This window comes from Chenopodium album, chromosome 27, assembly GCF_948465745.1.
Source record: "Chenopodium album chromosome 27, dcCheAlbu1.1, whole genome shotgun sequence".
Taxonomy (NCBI): Eukaryota; Viridiplantae; Streptophyta; class Magnoliopsida; order Caryophyllales; family Amaranthaceae; genus Chenopodium; species Chenopodium album.
This window is the reverse complement of record NC_137860.1, coordinates 16,830,618-16,837,649: the sequence shown is the minus strand read 5'-3', so window position 1 is coordinate 16,837,649 and position 7,032 is coordinate 16,830,618.

Here is a 7,032-nt window from a genome sequence, read left to right as displayed (position 1 = left end):
AAGCTATACTATAATATGAATAAGCCTATTACAGATAACTACTGCTTCGCATATTTGATTTGAGTACAAAAAATATTTAATAAAGACAATAAAATAACGAAAACAAAGAGACTAACAGAGGGCAGGACATACATCGTAGATAAATTAAGCATGTAAAAAATTAAATAATCAAACACAATAAAAAATGAGCTCTTAAACACCTTATAGCATCATCACATCAAATTGTATGACCCTCAGAAACATATTCAACTATTCATATCTCAAATTTCTTCCTCATGGTGATACAAAAGTAGAACATTTTATCACATGACAACGATACGACACGACATTCTACCCCCAAAGACTAAATGCAACTAACCAGGTCGTCACTTTTTAAATAGCTATAACTATGCAACTTGCAAAAGATGGTACGAGTTCCAGTTCAGCCACAAAGCCCATTTCTTATTTATTAGCTTAATTAGAGTATATTAATCTTTGAAAGAGAATGAGAGAGAGAGCAAAGGTGTTCCAACTATAAATCAAAGGTAAGCTATTTTATTTGTGCACCACTGCACCGTCCAGATATAGAAATTGTCTTAATGATTGTATCTTTGCTTCTTTTTAAAATGTTTCTCTTCCTTAAAAAGTATACAAAAAATAATTCTGGAAGATTTAGTCAATACTTAATATCATGTCGCACTAGACTTTCATCAGACTCCACATCAATGCTACATAGAGAAAATGCCACCATGTTTGCATAGGTAATATAAATGCATAGAAACTTTATTTAAAAAGCCAAAGCATACCACGCTGAGTCAAAAATGCAGTCATCAAACCACCATGTGTGAGAACAATGTATTTAACAATGTTGAAATACAAAAACACATAGGCTACGCTTGCAGGAAGAACAGGCTGCTGTATATACTCTGACCACCCATGTTTGATAGCATTAATACCTAAACTCACTGTAAAACACAGAGAAACACTCAGCTAATGCTAATATTGGGAAGGAAAAAAAAAACTTAGATTGTTAAACATAACCAAATACGCTTTGAGCGATCAATAAAGTTCACCTATATTCTCATTATCTTCCTGGGTTAATTGATTACTACACTCAAAACAGGTCAGCGTACACTTAGCACGGTCAAGAACACCAGTTGAAACCATTGACGTGGGGAAAACTAGGTCGTTGGGCTAATTCTCCCTAAGCCAAACAAAATTTATAAACACTCAACAAACCTAAATACAAGTATAGAGGTAAGTCAAGGGTCGAACCCAAAGGAACGGTAATGTCTAAGTGCTTCCAATTATATGCCTAAGCTAGGTCGAAGACAAGGGGTAAAAGATGACTCTAACAACTACTAAAACGAGGAAACCAAACAAATAAAGAGCTAGGGATTAGGATCCGCAAATAATAGCAATGAACATAGCAAATTGGAATGGAAAGTCGACTAAGTCAAGCAATGTGAGGGAAAATCAATCAAGCAACCAAAAGAGCATGTCAAGCTATTCTCCTAGAGGTCTAACTAGCGTCAACTACGATAAACTCTAGCTAGGAAACACCACAAGAAACCTCAATCGTGTAAATGCAAGCCACAAATCAATGGTCCGTATCAATGTGAACTTACAATGCAATCTAGTGCAATAATCAAAGTTAGCTACTCTCTAAATAATCACACACATGCACATGATCAATCAACCAAGCTTAATCACATCATCAACTCCATCAATTATCCCCAATTTACATCAATTCATTACATCATAAGCTTCACCAAATCCCTAACCAAACAACTACTCAAACATTATCATCAATTCTACCAATACAAACATGAATATCCAAAATCAATCATCAAATCATAAAATTCCAATCAAAATCAACAATCAAAACAATGAATATTAAACAAAGCAATAAATGAGATAGAGTTAGAAATGCTCTTTGATAATAAAGTAGATCTCTATTACAATTCTCACATTTGGATCTTAAATCTCTCAATCACCATTGAAATTCCTCACTTTCTCTCTCTAAAATCTACTCCAAAAATTAACTCTAAACAAGAGAGAGAAGCTCTCAACTAAGCTAGGAAAATGATCTAATTGTAATTCTAATCTAATTCTCTAATTGTTTAATTGTCTCTCTCTCTACCCAAAAATGGGTATTTATAAATACAAGAGTAAAAGAAAATAAAAGGGAAAAGAAAATAAAATAAAAAGGAAAAGAAAAGAAAAGAAAAGAAAAGAAAAGAAAAATAAAATAAGAAAAGAAAATGGAAAAGAAAATTAAAGGAATTAAAAAGGAAAATAAAATTAAAGAAATAAAAAAAGAAAGGGAATCGGCTTGCTGCTCAAACTCATCAAAGGGAATTAGCCCCTGCTTCTCTTCTTCAAATACCCATAATCGTGCGGCCGCAGAGGAGGCGAGTGCGGCCGCACCTGTTGAGGTGTGGGTGCTAGTTGCTACGTGAGGTGAGTGCGGTTGCTGCTAGGAGTGGCGCGTTGCGAGGGTGGCTGCAGCAGCGGTTCAATTAGGACAGCGTGGCTGGTGGTTGCGGAGGTGAAGGAGGCGCAATTGGAGGTGCGAATTGGAGGTCATAAGGGAGGTTGCGATTGTTGTTGTTGCTTAGTTGCTGGTGCGATTGTTGCTGCTGGTTGTGTTGCGGAAAAGGAGTGCGAAGGTGGCTGTTTTGGCGGTCAGGTGGTGGCAGATTTGGTGGTTGTTCGGTGGTCGAATTTGAGTGGGAAGGTGCTGCTTTGTGTGGGCAGCAGGGGAGGCTGATTTGGTGGGAGGATTGGAGGTGATTTGGTGTTAATTGCAGGTGGGTGTGGCTGCTTGTGTTGCGTGGCTGCACTTGGAGTTGTTGCGTGAAGTTTCTGGCAGCTTTAATCACCATCACCATCACCATCATCACTATGATGGTGATGAAGGCTAAACTAAGCAGTAGCTAATACCAACTCGAACTTGGAACAAATACCTACAAAACACATATAAAACCGAGAAATAAATCAAAGTGAAATAAAACTAAAACCGACAAATAAAAGTAAAAGAAATAAAATGAAAATGAAAATGAAAATAATTAAAGAAAGGAAATATAATAAAATAAAAATGAAGTAAAGTAAAGAAAAAGAAATGAAAATAAAATCAAATAAACTAAAATAAAATAAAACTAAACCTATAAAATCTAAAGTAAAGAGAAAACAACTAAAATAACGAAAATAAAAGAAATAAAGGAGAAAATACTAGAAAACCATAGCAAGGTAGAAAAGAGAGAGAAAGCATAAAACCGAGCATTTATTGAGCAAGAAAGCAATGAAAAGAGGACAAAAAGGACCTAAATGCTCATCAAATGTGTGCCATTTATGACACACATCAAATACCCCCAAGCTTACCTTTTGCTCATCCTCGAGCAAAACAAAACCAAGGGAGTGAAAATGACGAGCTTATTTAAACAAACTAAACAAGAGACGAGATGAGAATATACACTAACTCACTGTCGTAGGAATCACGGTTGTTATTAGCTACAACAAGCCCTTTAAACCCCAAATTCGCCTATGAGGACGAGTGAGGTCTCGTAAGGGTATCCTAAGAGTTTGACCCATAACTCTCATAATAATACAAACAAGGCAAAGCATGAAAAAGAAAACAAAATATAAGAAAAACAAAAAAATGTTCATGAAAGGACTTTTTGCAAATGTACAAGCACAAGTGGATGCAAATCTTTTTAAACAAGTAAGGGAGTGCACGTTCTAAGATACCCAAGGTTGATTGAAACATAAATATGCTAAGCATAGGAACTAGCTTTCACAATCCACTTTCATCCCAAACGATCTTACCGCGTTCTTCCTAATAGCTTCAAATCGACATCTAATGAGCATCCCATTGATTTCAGGAAGGAACCGGAAAAAGAGAATTTTTAGGCTACTCGACATCTTGACTTTTGCATTCCCTCTCCCTATTCCTAAAACTCACATTCCTCTCCACCGATGAATGACTCAACCATTTAGGTCAAAAGGTCTTTCCCCAAGGTTGTAACGTAAGGCAATAAGGGTGAAGGTAGGCTAAAATTTAAAATTTGGTGGTTTTCCTAATAGTGAAGCAAAGAACGGCCAATTCTTAGAATCACTATCAAGTAATCACCAAACAAAAACAAACTAACACCCCCAAGCTTATTCAAAGCTATAAATCACAAACATATACACAAAAAGCGTGAGAATGCTTCCCCCCAAGCTTAAATGGAGCATTGTCCTCAATGCTCAAAAAGGGAGAAAACTCACATCAAAATATTTTTGAATTTTTCATTTTTCACTTTTTTTTTTCTTTTTATTTAGTGCTTTGTCCTCGCCTCTTTCTACTTTGGACGGCTATTTCGATTTTGCACTTATTTGTCCATGCCTTTTATAAAGTAGGACGGCTTTTACTCATATTCATTTGCCATTATTCACAAAGAAGACATAACACAATCTTGCTTTCATAAGAACCAAACATTTCAACTTCTCCACCACAAACTCCATCAAGAATGATCAATTGCTTCACAATAACCAAGAAAAGAAAGAAAATGAAACAAAAGGCCAAAGATCTAAAGATGTGGCTTCAAAAGAAGGTATAAGGCTTAAATGGTTGCAAGAAGGCAAATGTAAACCCAAAAATAAAGAAAATGAATAAAACTATCCTAAAAATGAAAAATACCACCCCGAAAAAGGTGCCTTTTTCCTCCCTAAATGGTTCGGTCTCGGATTCAAGATCTATGAGTCGAGTTTCAAGATTAGGTTTTGCAAGAAGTCAAGGATCCATGCCGCTCATACAAGTATAGGTAGAAGGCTTGAAAAACATAGAACTCACATGGTTGTAGCAAAAACTCACTATTGGTGTCAAATCGACTATAGGAAGCAACTACCAAACATGCCACAAACAAGTAGAATCCGGCTTCAAGTTCCCACTAGTTCTAACCAACTACCTTAGCATGCTTTATCCTAGAATCAACCAAGCGTACTCTCAAACCGTGCACACCATTACCATTTAGGAAGAAAAGCATTCAAGTATACAAGTCCAAATGTTATTATGTCCAAAGCAAGAACAAAACAAAACACATTGCAAATTTGCCTTGATAGAAACAAAAATCTTTTTGGAGTTTTTCAAAAAATATAAGAAACATGGAAAAGCATATACAAAGGTGCATAGCATATAAGAATCAACATTCTACCAAACATGATAAAATACCCTCCCCCAAGCTTGAATGAGACAATACACTCAAACATAAATCATATAATCCATGGGAGGGGAAAACAAGGAGATCAATCCAACATACCAACATATGTCCAACAAGTCATTATCCACTAGAGAAAAAGCAAGGAAAGATATTACCGGATATTAGGTGGGTGTAAATACCCGCAAATGACCCAATTTAAACCTTTCAAAGCTAATTTCTCAAGAATTAAACCTTGTCTCCATATGCTCGCTAAGATAGGAGTCAACCTTCCTTGATTCTTGATCCAAATCGAAGCACCAAAGTATATCAAGTCATGTACCTAGCAAAAGGCACACAAAAATCTCCATGAGAGAAAATCTATTGTAAAAAGAAAAGGAAAACTAATCTAAAACACCGGTTACTTCCCGAGAAAGGCTTGCTTAAGGTCCAAGCTTGACCGCTCTAGTAAAATAATATTGCAACGATCGCAAGAGCTTGTCAAATGCACTACTACACATTTCATAAGATAGAATGTAGGCAAATGACGGAAGAAAAACGTGCAACAAGATCATTGCACGCAAGTGAGAAGGGAGGTGCCCAAAGAAAGAAGAAGAAGGGTCAAAAGAAAAAACAAGAAAATAAGAAGAAGAAGGGGGAAAAGAAAAAGAAAAAGGCAAATCCTCCTCCCTAAAATATTTTTGGGTGGCAACATCACCCTCTTCCTCAATTAGAGACAAATGAGCCACATGCAAATCCTCATAGACAATAGGGTCCCCAATAGGCTTTCCAACAAAGGAAGGGAGAAAAATAGGGCAATAGGGGATGTGGTCAAACTTTTGAGAGAAAGGGGTATGAGAAATAGGTAAAGGGTTCGCGACTCCCTCAACACAAGGTCTCTCATCGCCAATGAGGGCATGAAAATCAATCATAGAATCCTCAAAAGAAGAACACTCATGATCACCATCTCCCTCAAACATCCAACTCCCAAGAGGAACCACATAATCTCCTCCACTACCTTCATGAACAAAAGCTCCCTCAATATCCTTAAAGCCTAGAGTCTCAAAACCATGCATGAATGGAGGCAAATTCACTTCAAAATCATCTCTCTCCCATGAAGCTTTCTTAATCAACTTGTTTAAAAGGCTATGGCTATTCCTTATGCACTCAATAAACACATTTGACATAACCTCAAACGAGTCCAAATACTCATGGATAGAAGGGTCACATTCATACATTTGAGATTCATTACAAAGGGTGGGAGGGTTGGGATTTTCAAATTCAACACTCTCTTCGTTCTCAACTCCTTCACCATCACTCATATGCTCACCAAAGGTATCCTTACACACTCTTGGTTGCTCAAAATCACCATCATCATCCTCAACACACACATTGGATTTGTTATTTTCACACACAAGCATCAAAGATGACAATTGGCTTTCTAGCTCTTCATTTCTCATTCTTCCCTCCTCAAGACGCTCCTCACTCTTTTTCATCATCTCCAATTGACTTCTCAAACAATTAAGAGTAGACTTCATTTTAGGCCCAAGATCATTACTAAGCTCAACATGCCTAATTCGAGTTTCCAAGGTAGCAATAAGAGATTCAAAGGATGTAGGAGATTGAGGCTCAACAAAAGAAGAAGAAGTACAACCAAGATTGGAAGAATCAACATTGAAATCATGAGCATGTACATCACATTGGGGGGTGGGGGCAAAATCAAGCATATGAGATTTGTCATCAAGGGAACAAAGCACATCACAAGAAGGCATGGTAAATAATGAAGAATATTGAAACACACCATTAGCATCAACTTGAGCATGTACTTCATTATCATGAACAAAAGGGAAAATAGAGTTGAAATCATGTGTTCTAG